Here is a 23,182-nt window from a genome sequence, read left to right as displayed (position 1 = left end):
AATCATCATCACTTTGCAGACAAAGGTCCATCATGACTATGATTTTTCCAGTAGTCATGTACAGATGTGAGAGTTGGACTATAAGGAAGGCTGAGTACTGAAGAATTGATCCTTTTGAACTGTGGTGTTGGAGAAGACTCCTGAGAGTCCCTTGGACAGCAAGGAAATCAAACCAGTCAGTCCTGAAGGAAATCAGTCCTGAATATTCATTGGAAGGACTGATGCTAAAGCTGAAGCTCCAATACTTTGGCCACCTGATGTGAAGAGCCAACTCACTGGAAAGACCGTGATGCTGGGAAAGATTGAAGGCAGGAGGAGAAGGCTACAACAGAGGATGAGATAGTTGGATGGTATCACTCACTCAAACAACATAATTTTGAGCAAACTCAGGAAGATAGTGAAGGACAGGGAAGCCTGGTATTCTGCAGTTCATGGGGTTGCAAAGAGTGGGACATGATTTAGCAACTGAACAGCAACAAAGAGGTGTACCTCTCCTCCTGTGCTGTGCTCAGTTGCTCAGTTATGTCCAACTCTTTGTGACCCTTTGACTATAGCCTGCCAGGCTCCTCTGTCCATGGGATTTTTCAGGCAAGAATACTGGAATGGGTTGACATTTCTTCCTCCAGGGGATCTTCCTGACCTGGGGATCAAACCGGCATCTCCTACGTCTCCTGCATTGTAGGAGGATTCTTTACCACTGAGCCATCGGGGAAGCCCAGTCTTACCACACGACCTAAGTTGCTATAAACATTACCACCCTGGTTTTTGTGTGGATATAAGTTTTCAACTCAGTTTGGTAAAAACATAAGAGTGTGACTGCTAGTCTTTCCATGAAAAGTGAAAGTGAAAGTCACTCAATTGTGTCCAACTCTTTGCAACCCCATGGACTATACAGTCCATGGAATTCTCTAGGCCAGAATACTGGCATGGGTAGCCTTTCCCTTCTCCAGGGGATCTTCCCAACCCAGGGATCAAACCCAGGTCTCATGCATTGCAGGCAGATTCTTTACCAGCTGAGCCACAGGGAAGCCCAGTCTTACCACAGGATCAAGCAATCACATTCCTACGTTTTTACCCAACTGAGTTGAAAAGTTAAGTTCACACGAAAACCAGCATGGAAATGTTTATAGCAGCTTTATTTATAAATGCTTAAAACAAAGAGCAACCTTCAATATATGAATGACTAAACTAAATGGTGGTATAGTCATACAGTAGAAAGAGCAATCAAACCACCCAAAGACATGGATGAATCTTAAATGCATGTTCCTAAGTGAAAGAGGCTAGTCTTTAAAGATACATATTGTATAATTTCACTTTTATGACCTCTTGGAAAAAGCAAAACTCTTACAGAGGTGGTGGATAAATGGTGCCAGGGACTTGGAGTGAGAGAAGAATTGAATAGGTAAATCTATTTGATTGGGGATTTTTTTAGGGTGGGGAAACTATGATGCTGTAAAAATAGTAGATGCATGAAACTATGCGCATATCAAAACCCATAGAAATTTACAGCATGAAGTGTGAGTGTTAGTTGCTCAGTCATGTCTGATTCTTTGTGACCCCATGGACTGTAGCCCACCAGGCTTCTCTATCCATGGAATTCTCCAGGCAAGAATACTGGAGTGGATTGCCCTTTCCTTCTCCAGGGGATCTTCCCAACCCAGGGATCGAACCCAGGTCTCCCTCATTGCAGGCAGATTCTTTATCGTCTGCACCACCATGGAAGCCCTGGTGAACAGCATGAAGGGTGAACATCAATTATGCAAATTAAAAAATCATTTAGGAGGTTGCAAGATCCCAGGATGGAATGCAAAATATGACAAAAGAATTTAACTGTATTATAAATGCATGAACAATTGCACTGTAAGGGGTTGGGGGAAAGTGCTGACCTAAGTACCTTTAGAAATTTGTTGAATCTGTAAAGTTAAAGGCAAAATAATTGTACACAAGTGTTTTGGTTTATGTCATTTTCTATGAGGTTATGGGTTAGCAATCATGTAAGTACTCTGCAGCACACTGGAATCAAGCAATTAAGCAGTGGCTGGCTGAGGCTGTGATCCAGGTTTCTTGCTGTATGGGAGAGGATCTAGACAAGCATGGAGAGAAGACTAGGATTATCCATATGGTACTGGGTTAGAGTTGGAGACAACAATATGAACCTATATGTAGCTTATTAGATACAAAATATTTATAGATATACGTGTATATACATTTGTTACTATAGACACACATATATTCTTTGTTAGCTGAGAGGACCTAGAAGTGGCAACACCCCCAGTAACTCCCAGGATACACAGAGTATGGTCTCTAATACCATCTCCCATAAAAAGAACTATGGCTCCATGAAGAAATCCCTGACTCTAGGGCAGGAAATATGCAAGATGAGCCTGGAGCATCTTGCAGTCCCAGAAGGTAAGGAAGAGCTTAAGAGAACCTCACAATGACTGGAATTTCTTAAGGTATGCAAGAACCAACTGTTACAACTCTGGATGGCCAAAGTGGGAATGATTTGAGCAACGAAATAATGTTGGGTTATAATGCTAAGCCTAAAATAAATATTGGCTTAAAACCCAAAGCATAAAATAAAATAAATCCGTGAATCCACACTGATATAAATAAATGATTGAATTAATAAATAAATAAAGGGCACTAGATAAAACTCCCCCTCAGATGGATTCCAAATAATTTATGTAAATATTTCTCTATCAAAGAGTAGAGTATAACTCCTCAGTCTTTCATTGTGGGCTGCATATAGGGATTTCCTTTAAAAGAATACAATATGAAAAGGTGAAGGAAAAGTAACTTGACGGGAGAAACCTGACAAACACAGCCTCAACCAAGTGATCAAAGTCAACATCAACTGTTATAGATCACGCTGATAGTATGTAGTCTTGAAATAATTAGATGAGAATGGCATTTTATCTCTGTGATTGTCCTCTCAAAAACTCATAGCCACAGTCTAATCATGAGAAAAACATCAGACAGTTCTTAATTGAGGGACATTCTACAAAATGCTTGACCACTTCCCCTCAAAACTGTCAAATTCATTAAAACAAAGCCTTAGAAACTCACAATGAAGAAGAGTCTTGAGACATGACAATTACATGTAATATGCCATACTGAATGGGATCCTGGAACAGAGAAAGAATATTAGGTAAAAAGTGAAGAAATGTGAATAAAATATTTTATTCAGACTTTAGTTAAAAATAATGTATCAGTATTGGTTCACAAACTGTCACAAATGTACCATATTAATGTAAAACGGTAATAACAGGGAAATGGTATATGGGGACTCTATCATTGGCGTAATTTTTCTGTAAGTCTACAACTATTTTAAAATAAAAAATAGTTTAGTTTTAAAAAAGTGCTGGGAAGAGGATCTGGGCTTAATTAATTTGTTTGTCTGGCTTTTGTTTCTTTAACTCTTTCCTTTACAGTTTAGAGCTTGGAAATTTAACTTTATAAATAATAAATAAATTTTGATTCATCATGAATAAAGAGCTCTCTCACAGAAAATTAGAAGTAGACAATTAAGCCAGCAAAAGAAAAGGGTACAAAAGTATAAGACACTATCTTTTTTTCTATATTGATAATAAGGGTTGATGATTGACTATTGGTTTGCATTACTGAAATGCAACCATGAAAGTTCCATGACAAACATAAATTTTAAATTTAGTTACAGTCTATATTGATATATACATTCAGTATCCAAAATACTGCTGGCTCTGGATATAGATTGGAAATGAATGACGTGGGAGAAACCTGATGAACTCTTAAGTATCAGTAAATAAATGAGTGGATATTTTGAAATTCTGATAAGAAACTCTTGCTCACTTTTGTGCTGCACTGGCAAGTGTATGTCTGGTTGTGTTTGGAATCCTCTGGAAATGATATAGACTCTGTGGCCACCATCCCTGAGAAGATGGACAGCTCTGAAGTCTTCACTTCACACTGATTCTCACAGCCACAACTGTCTTGAGGAAGTGCAGGAAGACACAGAAAGTAACCTCTCTGCACAGCAAGTTGTTAAAGGACTTGCTCTTGGTTTAGATACTGATCCTGGCACCATCTCTACTTTCTCCCCAGATCCAATTTGTCACTGAGTCAGAAAGATTGGACCACCTTATGTGGTTTCTCATAGCCATCAGAGTAAAATATAAAGTGCTCAGCTGGCTAAAAATAACTTCTGTTGTGCTCTGGCTCTTGCCTACTTTTCCAAGCTCATCTTTTAAATCCTCCTCAGTTTCCAAACAAACTGACTGATTTGTGGTATTCAAAGCTACCACATTCTTTCACTGCTCTGTATGTGCAGTGCTGCCTCTTCTTTCTAGAATATCCTCTCCAGCTCCACCTGACTATCACCTCCCTGTCCTTCAAGGCCCCCAGCTCTGGGGTCCTGTAGGCTGGACTACTGTCCCTCTTCCGTGTTTTTATACCTTCTTGCACATGACTCTGTCCCATTTCCTAACTCCTTCATGTTCTGTTACTCATCCTTCAAGACTCTCCTTTGGTAGAAAATCTCCCTTTAATCAGAGTTCATCTTCCCCTGCTCCGGTGAGTCATTAAGACTTTTTCCTCTATCACAGCACTGAGTTGCATCTGACTTGTGTTAATTGTTGGCATATTTTGTCTGCTTTTTCATCTCATTGCCAACCTTTTCAGGCAGCTTATCTTCACCTTTTATTTTAGCACAATGCCTGGCACAACACCTGTTCATTAAGGTAGTTGTCCTTCTGTGGTTACTATGGCCTCTAGGCAACAACTCAAAGCTTCCCCAGTTGGCCCCATTTCTGGACAGGCTATGCCAGTCTCTATGTGACTCAATGAGCTTAAAACAACAAGGAAAAGGAACTCACAGCATGTTTACTTCTCCTCTCTAGATACCTGTTCTGCAATCATGACCAAACAGAAGGAATAAAGTCAGACCAGAATCTGAAACTAAAAAGCCCTGTCAATTACACCATTGTTTCCTGCTGGAGCAAGCTGAGCGGCCTCCGCTGCACATTCCTGGGACATGAATAATATCAGCTGTGATTACAGTTCAGTATCTCATCCATCAGCAGCCTGTGAACATTGAATATAACCTAATTAGGAAATGTGAAGGTCCCTTTGCTGGGGATGAGAGCCGAGGAAACACAGGTCCACAGGCCTCTCCCCATGGTAGGAACTCCTGAGGCTCACACACGGGTTTGCAGGGCTCTAGGGCAGAACTCGGGCTTCCCAGGTGACACTAGTGGTAAAGAACCCGTCTGCCAATGCAGGAGATGTAACAGACCCAGGTTCAATTTGGGTCAAGAAGATCCCCTGGAGGAGGGCATGGCAACCCACTCCAGTATTCTTGCCTGGAGAATCCCATGCACAGAGGAGCCTGGTGGGCTACGGTGCATGGGGTTGCATAGAGTCAGACATGACCGAAGCAACTGAGCACGCACCATGCACACAGGGCAGACCTTACCCATCTAGACCGCACTCTTTACATAATTGCCAGTAAGCCGAGATCACAACACCTTGGATTGCACCCTATATTATACCACTCCTTAAATGCATTGCAAGGGAGATATATCAGGACTGGTACATCAGTCACTGCCACATGGATGTTACAGTATTTACTAAGTGATTAACTCACGTTGCCTAACACATTTTTTATTTAGTGTTTTTGACTGGCTTCAATCAGGAACACTGAATTTTGTCGACAAGTGGCTTCTCATCTTTTATTGAATTTTTCTAAGCTTGTCTTTTCCTACACAGCTCTGCATTCAGAGGGCTGCATTGTACCTTCCGAAGTGAAGAGAGCACAGGACTAAGGAAGTCCACAGGCTTAATTAGTAATAAGAGGAATGAGACACTGTCCTTAAAGTTCCTCTGCAGGAGAGAAAAAGTACAGGCACTTCTTCGTACAAAATGCTCCTATGTCTGAATCCTCGCCTCTTGTTCATGGACTTTAACTTGAAAGTGAAAGTCGCTCAGTCGTGTCCGACTCTTTGCCACCCCATGGACTATACAGTCCATGGAATTCTCCAGGCCAGAATACTGGAGTGGGTAACCTTTCCCTTCTCCAGGGGATCTTCCCAACCCAGGGATCAGAACCCAATCTCCCGCATTGCAGGTGGATTCTTTACCAGCTGAACCAACAGGGAAGTTCAAGAATACTGGAGTCGGTAGCCTATCCCTTCTCCAGCGGATCTTCCCAACCCAGGAATCAAACCGGGGTCTCCTGCATTGCAGGCAGATTCTTTCCCAACTGAGCTATGAGGCAAGCCACTTTAACTTGAGTCATTCATTATTCAATACTTTGGCCACTTGATGCAAAGAGCTGACTCATTGGAAAAGACCTTGATGCTGGGAAAGATTGAGGGCAGGAGGAGAAGGGAGCAACAGAGGATGAGATGATTGGATGGCATCATTGACTCAATGGACATGACTTTGAGCAAACTCCGATAGATAGTGAAGGACACGGAAGCCTGGTGTGCTGCAGTCCATGGGATTGCAAAGAGTCAGACACAACTTAGCAGCTAACCAACAACAAATTCATTATTCAGTCCTCGGTCCATGTACTATTCTGACACTTGTTGAGCATCAGCTGTGGTGCCAATCTGCCTTACCCCCATGGTGCTCTGGCACCCAGCATTTACAGAGTAACTGACAGGAGCTAAGAAGAGGCCTGTGGTCACATGGCAGTGAGAGGAACTCACCTGCTCCAATGCCCAACCAAGCACACAAAGTCCCAGCCCACTGAACTAACTGAGCCAAAGTCAAGTTTAATCCTACTGGAAGATGTTTCTTGTCAAACCACCCTCTGCCCCCTCAGTGTACCTTGCTATAGACTCAGTTACAAATGGTTGCTCAAACTCCTGCCACTGTGGCAGTTTCCTCCAACTACTACTTGGGGCCCCTGGATCAGAGACCCTCAATATGAGGGTTAGGAGAATATGTTGCCTCACCCATTTAGAGATGACACCCCTTTCCCTAGGCAACGTAATTCTCCTAAAAGACAAGGAGGGAATGAGAGGGTAACAGGTAGGAAGGCTAGGGGTCTCCAAATGGAGGAAATAGGCTGCAAGTATCCGATGTTTTTTCTCTCTCTCTTAAGCAGCAGGAGGAAACAAACTACAAGTGTCAGATTTTTGGCTTCCCTCATAGCTCAGTTGGTAAAGATTCCCTCTGCAATGCAGGAGACCCTGGTTTGATTCCTGGGTTGGGAAGATCCCCTGGAGAAGGGATAGGTACCCACCCCAGTATTCTTGGGCTTCCCTTATGGCTCAGCTGGTAAAGAATCTGCCTGCAATGCAGGAGACCTGGGTTCAATCCCTGGGTTGGAAAGATCCCCTGGAGAAGGAAAAGGTTACCCACTCCAGTATTCTGGCCTGTAGAATTCCATGGACTGTATAGCCCATGGAGTGGCAAAGAGTCGAACACGACTGAGCGACTTGAAATGTAAAAAAAAAAAAAAAAAACATTCCTCTCCCTGATAATGTTCGAGCTCTGGTGTCATGCTCCAAGATTATTTTGCTGCTGGGCATAGCATCTCAGTGATGACCTCTAGAATCCTTTGTCTTGAGTTCTGGTGAAGCCACTCTACAGTATCATCATAGTTTGCCACCTGTTTCCAAGTGTCTGTTGCCCCGCTCATTGCATAGAACTGGGCTTCCCTTGGATTAACATTCTGTCCATCTTCCTATAATTTTAAATGCTTGCTTGGTTCTCTTCCCAGGAGAGTGAAACTGGCTTTGATAAAGACCTCAATGGAATCCTAGGATGGTGAATACCACCCACTCAGTCTTCTTCACCAGATTTTGACCACAAGTGAGGACATCCTGCTACTTCTGCCGTCTAACCTGGTGTTTGCCTGCCTTATGTTTGGGCATTGCTTCATTCCCTTGGTTGCTATCCCCTATTTGTTTGTTTGAATTTCTGTGGTCACCCTAGCCCCTACTTGTCTCAACAGTTCCACCCCTGCTCACAACTAGTCCCGATGCCATGCCTTACTGAAGAGTCATGAAATTTGATAGGGAAAATAGTATTGTTACTTCTGTTGCTCTATTCTTAAGGAAACTAGGCTCAGAAGGATTAAGTGACTTGGCCAGTTACTTATCTAGTATACAGTAGAGTCAGGCTTTGATCTAGGTTCCTTGTCTCCAAATAGTTAACTCTTTGCTCAAATCTGTGCTTTTGGCTCTAAAAATCTTAAGGACGGTTTTAAAAATTAGACGTGATTAAAAGGTAAAAGTACACAGAAATAAATGTTTTACTGTTATTGTCATCAATAAGTGGGCTTCCTCCAGTGTGCAGCAATGCCTTTCTTCTGGGTCCTTGAAACAGAAAAGCTGTGGCTTCCTGCATTGGATGAAGCTTGCACGTGGATGGCAAATTACATCAATGTCTACCGATGCCACATGTGGAACATTCATGTTTCAAAAGTTCATTTGTGGTTATTTAGAATGGAGGCCTCATTTTCACAAACAAGTAAGGTTATAAATGGTGGTTAGATTCTTGGGTTATCTCACAAGGCTGTTTAATGAACAATGTCATTGGAGGACATTTCTAGTTTATCAGGTGGCTGAAGTAATGCATATATTATGCCACTGCAACATAATCATAAGTTCTTGATCAATTAAGGAGTGTTTATTTTCGGCCCTGAGAACTGTCTCCTGACAGCAGTAGTGAATCTGTCACTATAGGTTCTAGAGTATGTAGGAGTTGTTGGAAAATTTCCCATATTTTAATAGCTGAGAGAGCTGGTTTGTCAGATGAGAAGTGAGAAGATATTCTCGTGAGAGGTGGGGTGGCTTGAAAAAATGTACAGATGTGGAGTACAAAAAGGACAGGAAAAGAGAAATCCCAGGAACTAAAAATGATGTGAGCAGAGGGGGTGGAAGAAATCAGTTATCTGAGGATGAGAAGTGAAATCTGACAAGGAAATGGGAACAAGTAAAGGGATTTAGAGAATGTGGATTTAGAAGGTTAGGGATTTATAATGTGAGAGACAGAAGATGACTTTGGCAGAAGATTTCGAACGGCTTTTGATGGAACCACTTCAATTTTAGAGAAATGTAATAAAGAAAAGCTATGGGCTTCCCTTGTGGCTCAGATGGTAAAGAATCCGCCTGCAATGCAGGAGACTGGGGTTCAGTCCCTGGGTGGTGAAGATCCCCTGACTGAACAACTAACACACACTAAAGAAAAAGCTACACTAATAAAAGCTTGTGTGAAAGTGAAAGTCACTTTGTGATCCCATGGACTGTAGCTGGCCAGGCTCCTCTGTCCATGGAATTCTCCAGGCAAGAATACTGGAATGGGTTGCCATTCCCTTCTCCAGGGGATTTTCCCGACCCAGGGATCAAATCTGGGTCTCCCACAAGTAACTTCACTCTAACTAGAAGTAACCAGTAGGCTAACAGATTAGCCACAAATTCTCACTGATGAGGGACAAGGTACAACCCAGGGAGGACAGAAGATCTGAGGACTAATGAGAAAGAGCTTTGCAGGGAAGGTAAATTAACTCCATCCTAGTAAAATAAGGAACATCCTAGTAAAATAAGGAAAAAAGCAATGCTGCAGAGAAAAAAATGGGTGGCTTTGTGGAATATCTATCTCCATGTTAGTCCTATTTCAGTACAGCTGACTCTCCACATCTGTGAATTCTTCCTCCACGGAGTCAACTAACCATGGATCAAAAATACTTTAGAAAAAAATTTCATAAAGCTCTAAAAAGCAAAATTTGTTTGCTGCCCTGGCACCTATTGATATAACACTTCCATTGTATTAGGTATCACAAGTAATCTAGAGATGATATAACGTATACAGGAAGATGTATGTATCTTAAATGCAAATACTATACCATTTTATATAAAGGACTTCAGCATCTGTGGAGTTTGGTCTCCTCAGGGGGTCCTGGAACCAATACCTCAAGGATACCAAAGAACACTGTCCTAGAATGGGAGGAAATCTTGGCTAGGATAGGATTTGATCCAAGGTGAGGAAAGCTATGGGGCTTCCCTGGTGGTGCAGTGGTAAGGAATCCACCTGCCAATGCAGGAGATGAGAGTTCAATTCCTGTGTCAGGAAGATCCTCTGGAGAACATAGCAACCCACTCCAGTATTCTTGCCTAGAAAATCTGTGACAGAAGGAGCTAGGAGGCTACAGTCCATGAGGTCACAAAGAGTCAGACATGACTTAGCAACTAAACAACAACAAAGAGAACTACAGAGTAGCAATTAAGTTGATGGCACTATTCTCAAAGGTGCTGTCATGGTCTCCTTGGTTGGTTGATTGGTTGGTTTACAAAGTGAAAAGCCTAGATAAGGTCTGGGAACAGGAGACTGAGCAAGGGGGATTCATATCTTTGTTAATAGCATGAAAATGCTATCTCCTTAGTGACCTGGGGCAAGCTCTGAAGATCTTGTTGCCTTGATAGAAGTGTTTCTTTTCTTTAAAAGGAATTTTGATTACACTTGTTCTGGGAAGGATGAGCATGTACATTGTTTGGCTGAAAGTCCAAAGTGTTGTTCCAAATTGAACAACTCAGACTTTATGGGGAGATCTTACTTGAGCTATGGGTTTCCCTAATTGGAAGTGGAGGATCATATTTTAGAATAAGATTAACCTCCTTAAGTAGAGGGATAAAGTTTCCTAGAGGGAGGGGAAAATTTGCAACATGGTGGATTTAAGAACGTTCTTTTCCTGTTGCTGAGGATGGACAGGGGTCAAGGCTGGGAACCAGTTGACCCAATGAGAGGATTTATGTGAAGAATTTAACTTGACCTTTACTTTTTTTCATACACTCCGGGAACAGTGATGTTTAGAGTCTCTAAAAAATTTTTTTATTTGACTGTAGTTGATTTACAATGTTGTGTTAGTTTCTGTTCACAGCAAAGTGAATCAGTTGTAGGGTTATTTTTAGTGTTAAAATTATTATCATCTCCATCTCCCAACCCTCGGTCAAGTACAAAGCTTCTGTTGTTGATGGAATAAGGTAGATTAAAGATGTGACAATAGAGGGGAGTGTAACCTTCTATTGAGGTCAGTGTCCAGCATCCCCTCTAGGAGGGGACAGAGCCCCTGGGAATCTAAGTGGAGAACTGGCAGTGAGTAGCCAGGGTGGATCTGGGAGAGGCAAGCCACAGTGCTGGACCACTGCAAAAGCAGATGAGAATTGGAGTGATGTGTAACAGAAGTGTCCTCTGAGGTTACACAAATCAAAGAAAGGAGGCTTTCTACCTGACCCTCCATTAAGATGTTGGAAGAGCAGATTTCTCAGGGTTGGAGGGTTGAGTATATATGTGTGTATATGCATGTGTCAGTCATTCAAAGGTGTCTGACTCTTTGTGACCCCATGGACTGTAGCCCATCATGCTCCTCTGCTGTCCATGGCATTTCCCAGGCAAGAATACTGAAGTGGGTTGCTATTTCCTTCTCCAGGGGATCTTCCCAACTGAGGGATCGAACCCAAGTCTCCTACATTGCAGACAGATTCTTTATCATCTGAGCCGTCATGTGTGGCTTTCTCAGAAATGCTATGCCTGTATTCTAAAAGGATTGAAGGTTAAAGGAGAGGGTGGGAACCAGGAGAAGTCCATCAGAGGAATGCTATAGAAGCCCAGTCGGGAAATCTTTCCACCTCATCAGTTACTATGATGAAGTAGAAAAATATGGATATTACTATTGTGTTTTGCTTTCTATTAATTGTTAAAATAATCTTGTGGTGAGAGTGTTGGCAAGACAAACACCTGTTCTTTATTTCTTTCCTAGGCAAGTTAGAGTTATTGGCAGAATGTTCCAGCAAAAGCAGAATTCCATGAAACTAATTATCTAGAGAATGTGTGGATGGACTTGCTGTAGTAGGTGTTACATTTAAATGAGGAATTTTTCAGTAGCTGTGGTGGTCTCAAAGGATCTATTTTTGAGAGGAGATAGCTGCAAAAGTAAGAATTAACCACTTTGGGTGTGGGGAGAGGAAGCAGAGCCTGAGATAGTGTTGTCACTGCAAAATTAGAGCAAGTCTATGGCAATGCTTCCAATTATATCATATAATTAGGCAGGACACTTGGTGAGGGGAAAGATGGGGAATTTGGCATCAATTGCATTGCATGTGAAAAGTTGTTATAAATTTCTGTTGCATTTTGCTTCATCTATTCCTCTAACCTTAAAAAATGAAGTAACTTATCTTCACATATGAGTTCAACACTATCAAAACCTTCTCTTCTTGTTGGGTAGGGGGACTGAACCCTAATCCAGTCCTACACACCCCCTATCTAGGATGATGGATGAATCATTGCTTCGGGAGCTTTTCCTCATCTCTAGCAACAACTAATGCCACTGTTTAAGTGGCTTTTATCTCATGCCCCCTTTTCAACCCCACATCTCTATTTGTCTGCAGGACAATGTTATTTGAATATCTTTACACATTGTATTTAGCTAATTAAATAAACTCAGATAGTTCTCTCCTAGTTGTCACTTTTCAAAGATTTTTTTCATTACTGTCGAGAGAACTGTTTGGATTTTCCTGGTGTCCTAAATAAAAACATAGGGCCTTTTTTTTCTTTAATATTTGTTTATTTGCCTGCACCTGGTCTTAGTTGCAGAATGTGGGATCTAGTTCCCTGACTGGGGATCAAACCCAGGCCCCCTGCAGTGGGAGCACAGAGTCTTAGCCACTGGACCACCAGGGAAGTCCCAATTTAGGGCCTTTTTTACATCCAATCCCTTATTGATTCTGCTGGTTCCTTTTCATGTAAAGTCCTACAGTTTTACTCCCATTTAGGCCTTTGATATCCCTAGTTAGACTTGAACAAAAACCTTGATTGTTTTATATTTTCTGTCTCTGCTTTATGTTTTACAGCTTACAGTAAGCCACTAACTGAATCTTCTTCAAACATGATTTTCCAATTTTATCCGCATACCTCTGGCTTCAGTTCATGTATTCATTCATTCAGATTCCATGCGCTGCCCCCCCCCCCACATATTGTTTACCTACTTGATGCCAGCACAGTTACTTGGAAATAAAGAACATATTTCTGTAACACAAGTTATGAGTGGTAAGTAGAAGAATGATATCAGAATAACACAGAAGTCATGTTGGTTTATATGACATTAACATTTTGCACCACTAAATAATAACATTCATTTATATTTTGTGCCACTAAATATTAGTACTGAACACTTCCAGCACAAAGGACACAGTAAGAGCTGAATGCAACAAGCCAGTATGGTGCACAATGCCCAGTCACTGTGTGTTTGCTCTTCCCATATTTGGCTGCAGGCTCTGACTTGGAAGGGTTTTTCTTGGAAGGATTTAATATTGGGAGAGTTCTTGATCCTTGTGTATTTTTTTTAACATGCAGTTGTATAAATAATCGATGCCTTGTGCCATTTTCCTAGTTACCCCCAGTGGTAATAGCCTATAAAAACTGTAACACACTGTCTCAGCTGGAATATTGATGCTGATAGAATGAGTATACAGAGCTTTTCCATCACCACAGGGATCCCTCATGGGGACCTTTTATAGCCACACCTACTTCATTCCTCCCTCCCTTAATCCCTGTGATTACTAATCTGTTGTTTCTTTCTGTAATTTTGTCATTACAAGAATGTTAAAATGGAAGCATAGTATGCTGTCTTTTGGGATTAGCTTTTTTCACACAGCATAATTTTCTGGATATTCATCCAAGTTGTGTCTGTGAGATGCTAGTTTATTCCTTTAATTCCTGAGTAGTATTCCATGGGTATGGATATACCACACTGTTTAACCAGTCAGTTGAAAGACACGTGGGTTGCTTCTAGCTTTTAACTATTATGAATGAAGCTGCTATAGACATTTGTGTACAGGATTTTGTGTGAAAATAACTCAATTTCTCTGGCATAAATGTCTAGGATTGCAATTACTGGCTTGTATGAGAGTTGCATGACTTTTTTTTTAAATGTCAAATTGTTTTCTGAAGTGGTTGTCCCATTTTACATTCCCATTAGTGATCTAGTTTTTCTGCATCCTTGCTGACATTTGGCGTTGTAATATTTTTTATTTTAGTTATTCTGATAGCTGTTTATTGGTATTTCATTATGGTTTTAATTTGAATTTCCCTAATGTCTAATGCTGGATGAAGCACAAGCTGGAATCAAGATTGCTGGGAGAAATATCAATAACCTCAGATATGCAGATGACACCACCCTTATGGCAGAAAGTGAAAAGAACTAAAGAACCTCTTGATGAAAGTGAAAGAGGAGAGTGAAAAAGTTGACTTAAAACTCAACATTCAGAAAACTATGATCATGGCATCTGGTCCCATCACTTCATGGCAAATAGATGGGGAAAAAGTGGAAACAGTGGCTGAGTTTATTTTTCTGGGCTCCAAAATCACTGCAGATGGTGATTGCAGCCATGAAATTAAAAGATGCTTACTCCTTGGAAGGAAAGTTATGACAAACCTAGACAGCATATTAAAAAGCAGAGACATTACTTTGCTAACAAAGATCTGTCTAGTCAAGGCTATGGTTTTTCCAGTAGTCATGTATAGATGTGAGAGTTGGACTGTGAAGAAAGCTGAGCACAGAAGAATTGATGCTTTTGAACTGTGGTGTTGGAAAAGACTCTTGAGTGTCCCTTGGACTGCAAGGAGATCCAAGCAGCCCATCCTAAAGGAGATCAGTCCTGGGTGTTCATTGGAAGGCCTGATGTCGAAGCTGAAACTCCAGTACTTCGGCCACCTGATGCGAAGAGCTGACTCATTGGAAAAGACCCTGGTGCTGGGAAAGATTGAGGGCAGGAGGAGAAGGGGACGACAGAGGATGAGATGGTTGGATGGCATCACTGACTCAATGGACATGGGTTTGGGTGGACTCCGGTAGTTGGTGATGGACAGGGAGGACTTGCATGCTGCAGTCCATGGGGTTGCAAAGAGTCGAACACGACTGAGCGACTGAACTGAACTGAATGTCTGATGATATTGAATATCTTTTCATCTGCTTATTTGCCATTTGAATGTCTTCAGTGAAAATATTCTTCCTGTCTTTTGCCTGTTTTTTAATTGGGTTTTTTTTTTTTCTCCTGATCTGTAGTTTTGTAGTTTTTCATCTCTCAACAGTGTTTTGTAAAGAGAACATTTTAAGTTTTGATGAAGCTCAATTATTCAATTTCTTATTTGGGGGATTGCATTTTGGAGTCATGTATGATAACTGTTTTCCTGTCCCTAGATCCTGGGGATTTTCTATATTTTTCTAAATCGAAGTTTTATAGTTTTACATTTGCATTTAGGCCTGTGATCCATCTTGAGTTAATTTTTGTATAAGGTGTGAAGTTTATGTCCTAGTTTCATTTTTTTGCCAATGTATATAGTTTCATTTTTTTGCTAAGTGTTCCAGCACCATTTGTTGAAAAGACTATCCTTCTTCCATTAACTTTTTTTTAAACTTTCATAAAAATCAGTTGGGCATATTTGTGCAAGTCTGTTTCTGAGTTCTCTACTGGGTTCCATTGATCTGTGTGTCTGTCCCTTTAGCAACACCACACAGTCTTGGTTACTGTGGCTATGATTACTTATCTTGATATTAGACCGATTCTTCCTATTCTTTTCTTTTTCAAGAATGTCTTAGCTATTCTAGTTGCTTTAACTTTGAATATAAATTTTAGGATAATCTTAAGTATATCTACAAAAAAAACCTGCTGGAATTTTGATAGAAATTGTGTTAAACTTGTATATCAGCCTGGGAAGAATTGACATCTGTACTGCATGGAGACTTCCAATTCATGAACAGAATATATCTTTCCATTTATTCAGATCTTGTTTGATTCTTTTCATTTAGTAGTTTTCAGCATATAAGTACTATGAATATTTTGTTATATTTATATACCAAAGTGTTTCACTCGTTTGAACAATTGTAAGTAGTATTGCATTTTTAATTTCTCTCTTTTGAGTTTTTTTCCTTTCCTGGTCCTTTGGCTCAAGGCTTTTGTTTGAGGTGTTTTTTTTTTTTTTTGTATGCACTCACTGGCATTTCTGGGACTACTGGCTTCTTCATCTCCATGTCTGGGATATATGAAGTAAACAGAAAACCTGGGGAACTCACTTCTATGTCATTCCTTGGGTCACATGTTCCTTAGCTGTTCCCATAATCACCATATGTTTTCGTGCATAATTTTGGTAGACCTCAGGTTTTTCAGCTATGTATTTGTTGCATTGCAGCAGAAATACCTGTATATTAAACCTGAATGCTGCCCTTTAAAAACTTACAGTTTAGTGAATTCTAAATTTCTCCCATATCTTACCTAATATTACATATTAAATTAAGAGACACAAAAGCAAAATTTTTTGGTTGCCAAATGTCTCCACCATCCGCCTGTAGTTGAAACTTAAAGCTTCACTATTTTATTGCATTCCAGTGGACTCTGTTCTTTCTTTCAATAAAACATAATTGCTATCACGTCCCAGAAGGATTCAAACACAAAACTGGTATTGAGAATTAATAAGATATTATATGAATTAATTATTAGACCTTTTCCTGACACTTTGCTGCAAGCAGGGCATTTTTGACAGAAGGAGGCTGGAAAGATAGGTACAGAGTGCAAGGAGACAAGACTGGTCCAAGGTAACTGGTGTGAAGGAGGCCTACAGATTGCCTACATTCAAGCCTGACCCCTCTGCCTATTACCATGTGATGCTGGGCAAATTATTTAATAATCTCATTAAGTAGCTTAATCTCCTCATCCATAAAATGGGGATAAAAAGAGAATCCATCTGTTTTAGTTTGCTATAACTGCTGTAACAAATTACCACAACCGTGGCTTAAAACAACAAAAAAAGTGTTCTCTCACAGTTCTGGAGATCAGAGGTCTGAAATCAACGTATCAGCGAAGCTATGCTTCCTCCAGGGGCTCTCGAAGAGATTCCATATTTACTTCTTCCAGCTCCTGGTGGCCGATAGCATTCTTTGACTTGTGATTGCACATTCCAGCCTCTCTGCCTTGGTCTTCCTATGGCTTCCTCCTTGCTTCTGTCCTTTCTTCAGTCTGTTCATTGGGTAGAAGGACCACCCAGATAATCCAGGATAAAATATCATCTTGCGATCCTTCATTTAATTATGTCTATGAAGATCCTTTTTCCAAATGAGGTCACATTCACAGTTTTCAGATATATTTGAGGGGGCACGAATCACATATATTTGGGGGGGCACCATTCAACCCACTATACCATCGCTTAGGGTTTTCTGTGAATAAGAGCATTCCTGTAAAACACTTACTGTGGTGTCTGGCATGATAGTAAGTTATGAAGGTCAGATTGGATTATGATTATGATGATTATTAGACAGCAAGAGGACACAGGGTGTCTGAAGTTAGGTGGATATGAGGAGATGAAAGAAATGGGCTGATGTTTCAGTTATTTATTGCTGTGTAACAATAAGCCCAAAACTTAGTTGCTTAGCACAACAGCAATTTATTTCTCACAACTCTGTTGGTAGCCTACGCTTGCTGGTGGTTCTTCTGATCTACCTGGTATAGCTGAGATCACTTAGCAACTTCATTCATCTGGAGGTTGGACAGTCCTTCCAAGATGGTGTTTTGTTTTCCAGATCTCTCTCCATGTGGACTTCCTTAATTCAATGATGAAGACTGAGTTTCTTTATGACGCGGTTCTGAGAAGGAAAAAACAAAACAGAACAGGAGCTTCCAGGCCTCCGGTGAAAGTAGCCCAGGATCACTTCCATCAGATTCTGTTGGTCAAAGCAGGTGACAAGGCTATTCTGGATTTCAAGGGATAGGGGAATAGATTTTGCTTCATAACAGGAGAAATAGCAATTTCTACCCTCACCCCAGGGAAAGAGGGAGGAAGGAATTAATTTGGAGATTCTTTGCACAGTTGGCTCTAAAGATTGATTTCAGCTTCATAGATTTATTTTCTGCAGGACTAGCACGCTGAACATCAATTCCTGTATCCTAGTTCAGATCCCATAGTTCCATCAAGGATATGTGGTTGCTGTTTTCTCAATAGGCCTTTTATCTTCTTGCTTTTGCTCATATCATTCATTTAATCTGAAATAGTATTTTTTTAAGTCATTCATGTTCACCGAGTCTTTATATTAAAGACAAACCTTACTTTCTACAGCTGGTTCTCATTACACCTAGTTCTAATATTTTTTCTCTCCAAGTTCTCTAGACATGTAGTTATTTAGTTTATGTTTTATTAATTTACATTTGTTGAAAGGTTTTTAAAAATTATGTATTGTCAAATATTGCAGATCAGATTGTAAATTCATGGGAACCTGGGCTATCATACTTTTGCTTCTTCTCAGATCACCTCCACCAGTTATTTTGCACCAGACACTGTGGTTCACATGAGACAATGCTTCTGAGTGAAACTGAATTTGAGGCATTTCAAGAAGTTTCAGCATATCTAAATAGTAGAGAAGTCAAGGATGCTAGATAAATAGGATATAAATATTTAGTAGATGTTCTGTTGTTGAACAAATGAAGGCCTACAGGCATGAAGGCCATTGGACCTTGGCAAATTCATTTTTAGTGGAAATTATTTTGGTGCATCAAATATTTATTCAGCACCTAATATGTTCCTGTCACTTTGCTAGATCCACAGATGGAAATGTAAAAAAAAAAAAAAAACGTGAACAATTCAATCTCTGACTTCCAGGAAAATATTTACTGAAGAAAGATGCAAACATACACATATGGTTAATACAAACCAAGCAGATGAGGCTGGGAGAGTGTGGGGGTGGTAGTGGTAGTGTGGTTACTGAGTTTGGTGTGACCACTTAATAAACAGTTTCTGGGTAAGATGACACTGATGGAAGTTTAGTGTGTAAGAGACAACCAAGTATTTGTCTACTCTCATGTCAACACTACAGTGTCTTGATTCATCTAGTATTAATTTTGAAACTAGGTTTTTTTTTTTATTTTTTGGTGCTGCCACAGAACATGGAGGATATTAGTTCCCTGACCAGGGATTGAACCCATGGCTCCCACATTGGAAGCTCAGAATCTTAACCCAGTGGTTAAGAAGTCCCATATGATGATATGCTTAATGGCAGGTAGTTCTGCCTGCTTCTAGGTCTTCTGCTGCTTGGAGCCAGCCTCCCTCCTCTCTCAGGCTCAAGGCTGCTCTTCAAATCCTCATTCTCTGTCTCTGCCTCTTTTTGGAGTGAAGGAGTGAATCACAAGGGGAATGGCCTCAAAAGATACTGTCCTGCTTTTCCTTGGCTTCAGTTTCCACACAGGGATGCTTTATATAGCAGTTTAGCTTCAATTTGTCCATGGAGCCTAATATTTTATGATACTACTTTCTGCCTCTCTCACTCCCATTTCTTTAAACATGCGTGTGTGTGTGTGTGTTTTCACAGCTCAATCGTGTCTGACTCTTTGCGACCTCAAAACTCTGGGAGTTGGTGATGGACAGGGAGGCCTGGCATGCTGCGATTCATGGGGTCGCAAAGAGTCAGACACGACTGAGCGACTAAACTGAACTGAACCGGACTGTAGCTTGCCAGACTCATCTGTCCATAGAATTCTTCAGGCAAGAAGACTAGAGTGGGTAGCCATTCCCTTCTCCAGGGAATCTTTCCAACCCAGGGATCAAACCTGGGTCTCCTGCATTACAGGCAGATGCTTTACCATCTGAGCTACCAGGTAAGCTCCATTTCTTTAAGCCTCCTCATAATCAGAGACTTTTGGACTAGAAAGCATTTTAGAGATCATTGAGTCAAAATTCTTGATATTTTAAAATAGAGAGAAAAGTTAAGTGATTTACCTAAATGATAATCACTTAGGAATGGAATTATTGTTTGTGTTCAGGTTTCCTGCTTTCCAGTTGAAAATGCTTCCCCTCTACCACCCAATGTCTTATAAATTAAGCAACAGGTAATTTAAAGGAATTTATCTATAAATGAAAGGTCAAGTTTTATGAAGTGAATAATTATCCCTTTATCTGTTTTGTAAAATTTAATTTTCGTATATTAGTTTCCTGATAACAGATACCCTTATAATTGTCTAATAGAGATAAACTGTAACATTTTTGAATGAGCTGAAAATGGTTGGCTTGGCTACTCTCTGTACTGCCCACTTGTATGAGCCTTGGAGACTCAAGAGTTAACTCTGAGGAAATTGTGGGGTCACAGGCTGGGAGGGGCAGGTGTGAGTTAGAAGGTTTATTTATTTATTTTTCTCACACATCTCCACCACTGATGTAAGGGTCACACGAAGAGGGGCCTATGCTTAGTCATTTTCCTGTTGCCAAAGGCTCACACAGTGCCCAGCTCAGAGTGAGGACTTGAGAAGAATGCTCCTTTTTCCTCAGATAGAAATGATGGTAGAGAAAAGGAACGTAAGAGATGGTCAGGGATGTACTAAGTTGGTCAGGGGAAGGCAGGGGAGTGAAAAGAGAGAATGTTTCATGCTTTAATTCTCTATTGCTGTGTAACAAATGACCTCAAAACTCACTTATTAAAACAACAATAAGTGGTTGTTTCTCCTTATCTTGTGGGTTGACTGGGCTCAGTCAGGTGGCCCTTCTGCTACATATGATGTTGGTTGGGGCCACTGACAAGGCTGCGCTCAGTGAGAGCTCCACCCAAGGTGGCCTGTCATTCTCCAGGGCCTCTCTCAGTGGGACCTCAATCATCCAATACTAGTCTTAAATAGTGGCTGGACCCAAGAAGGCAAAGACAGAACTGCCAGCTCCTGAGGACTAAGCTTGGAACTGGCAAGGTGTCACTTCTATCACATTCTATTGATCAAAGCAAGTCACAGTCCAGCCCAGCTCAAAGGGAGGGAAAATAGATTCCAGCTCTGTGTGGACGTGGTGGTGTGCAGGTACAGGGATGGGGCAATGGTTGAAGTCCTTTTGCAGGCAAGCTGCCCCAGGGAGGAGAAAGGCTGTGTTCAGTGTCTTGACTGACTAAGGCACCAGGAAATACATGAAATGCTGCCAGCTAGGCACGTGTCTATCTTGAACGTAAACGTAGCTGTCAGAGACTACTAAGGAGGCAACTAAGCTGAAATATGATTTATTTGGGTTATCATCAGTAAGGCAACTATATGCTTTGTCACCTTAAGTCTCCGAATCAAGAAACGCCTTCTTCTGAACACTGTTGTCTGCACCCAGTAAGCTTTTCCAAGACATGAGCTCTGAGGGCAATAGTGTAATAAAGACATTTGGCTACTGCAACTTTTCTTTAGAGAGTGCTCAGATTTTAAATGAAAGCAGTAAATCTTCCTCTTCTGTAATAATGAGAAACGCTCAAACCATTTATGTAGCATAATTCAGAAGTTATAGGACAGTATTTACAATGAAACAGTTTTATGAGCCATCAAGTGCAGCAGTCAAAAGATTTTTCTTTATTTCAGCTTGGAAATGCTAAGACTTCCAGTCACACTGTGAACCAAGGACAAAAGAAAAGAGTTGGAAGGCCTGGGTTCCTTTGCAAACTCTGCTTCTTTTCATCTCATGCCCAGAACCGGTTGCCTCGTTCTGCTCCTGCCTCTGCTTCATTTTTTAAAGTGGGGATGGTAACATGGGTCCACCTTGCCTGGCCCTGCCTGCTTCAGAGGACTATTGGGAAGATACCCTACAATAATAGATGTAAACATTCTGAACACAGAGCAGTGCTGTGAATGTTGTTGTTTTTAAACCAGGTCTTAGTTGTAGCAGGCAGGATCTAGTTTCCTGATGAGGGGTCGAACCCAAGCCTCCTGCATTGGGAGCTCAGAGTTTTAGCCACTGAACCCCCAGGGAAGTCCTTGAATGTTGTTGTTAATTGATCTCAGTGAATGACTAGGTATATATAGTCATATAATGACTATATATATAATGGAATATTTCTCAAATTCTAGTGTTAAATAATATCATCTTCTTTGTAGAAACTTTATCATCATCATCATTATTTCAAATTACAAATGCCACTCCTGGGTGTAAGCTAACTGCACAAAGTTCGGTCATATATAAGGCAAAAATTAAAAATTAAAATCTTTCCACATCCCAATTCTCATGCCATCTCTCTCTCGCCAGAAGTATCCACAGTTATATTTGATGTGTTCCTTCCACATCATTTCCATACTTTTAAAACACATTCAAACACACTTACCATATTCACATAAAAGGTATCTATGAATATGGACTCCCATACTCTTTGTGAGCAGCTTCTTTAGAAGTCAATGAAATATTTTCCGTATTTCCAAATTAAGGTAATGACTGAAGTGGTTATGGCTTTATAACTTTACTGCAGAGATTCTTTGGAAATCTCATACATATAAATTGTTTTCCTCCTTTTTATCATTTATTTGAGTTACATTTTATTAACTGTATTGCATGCAACTTTGTAAGTGTTCTTTCAAACCTTTGGGAGCAAGATTGAAATACATGAAAAAACTTATCAAATGTCAGTTGCTTCTGCTTCCCCCTTCCCTTCCCTTGATTGCTTTGCTTTTTCTAAGCAAACTCTTAAGCTGATAACAGCCAAAGACACTTTCCCCCGCCCCCACCTCCCCCCTTCAATGTTTTCCTGGGTCATTCCAAGTTCGGGGAGTGACTTTCACCTCAGATAACCTCTACACCAATCCAAATCTACCTTTGAATTCCTCTAACATTCTTTCACGGCCACCTCAGGGAAATCATCACTCTTCCACCTTTCCCCGACTCACTCACAGGGCTCAAAACCACAGCCTTCTGTCTGACTTGCTCGTGATAAATTGGCATCAATGAAGAAGTTTGTTTGCTAACTTACCAGTGATAAAATATTTCTCACATGCCTCCTCTATGCCAGACACTATGGACCACCCGGCAATGTGAGCCTGTGTCTGGAATTCTGACCCAGTTTAGGGGATCATGGAAGGCTTCTTGGAGGAAGTGTTGATATAAACTGAGGTCAGAAAGATGAAGAGGAGGTGGAGATAACTAGGTGAACAGTAAACTGTGTGCGCGCGTGTGTGTGTGTGAGAGAGAGACATGGGGTGGAAGGGATGGTCTGATCAGATTTGCATTTTTAAAAATATTTATTTTATTTATTTATTTGACTGCGTGAGGTCTTATTTGAAACACACAGGAACTTCCATCTCTGATGTGTGTGGGATCTTTAGTTGTGGCGTGTGAACTCTTACTTGCAGTATGTGGGATCTAGTTCCCCCAATCAGAGGTCAAACTCAGGCCCCCTGCTTTGGGAGCACAGAATCTTAGTCACTGGAGCACCAGGGAA

General features: G+C 40.8%; 1 long non-coding RNA gene and 1 other non-coding gene across 3 annotated transcripts; one reads left to right on the top strand and one right to left on the bottom strand.

The window, feature by feature from the left end:
- The first annotated feature begins 9,263 nt into the window (after positions 1-9,263).
- Positions 9,264-21,593, top strand: LOC145547217 (uncharacterized). 2 transcript variants are annotated; one of them, XR_014083648.1, is made up of 5 exons: positions 9,264-9,487; positions 12,837-13,032; positions 17,558-17,714; positions 19,788-19,853; positions 21,339-21,593. It is a non-coding gene; the product is annotated as an uncharacterized LOC145547217 (long non-coding RNA). The 2 variants fall into 2 exon arrangements; XR_014083647.1 differs by lacking the exon at positions 19,788-19,853 and adding an exon at positions 11,747-11,919.
- On the bottom strand, positions 12,594-12,666 carry TRNAG-CCC (transfer RNA glycine (anticodon CCC)). The gene has a single exon. It is a non-coding gene; the product is annotated as a tRNA-Gly (tRNA).
- Positions 21,594-23,182: the final 1,589 nt, after the last annotated feature.

The sequence above is a fragment of the Giraffa tippelskirchi genome, chromosome 4, assembly GCF_054371585.1.
Source record: "Giraffa tippelskirchi isolate mGirTip1 chromosome 4, T2T-mGirTip1v1.2.pri, whole genome shotgun sequence".
NCBI lineage: Eukaryota > Metazoa > Chordata > Mammalia > Artiodactyla > Giraffidae > Giraffa > Giraffa tippelskirchi.
Note: the sequence above shows the minus strand (reverse complement) of the source record. Positions and strands in the feature narration are given on the sequence as shown.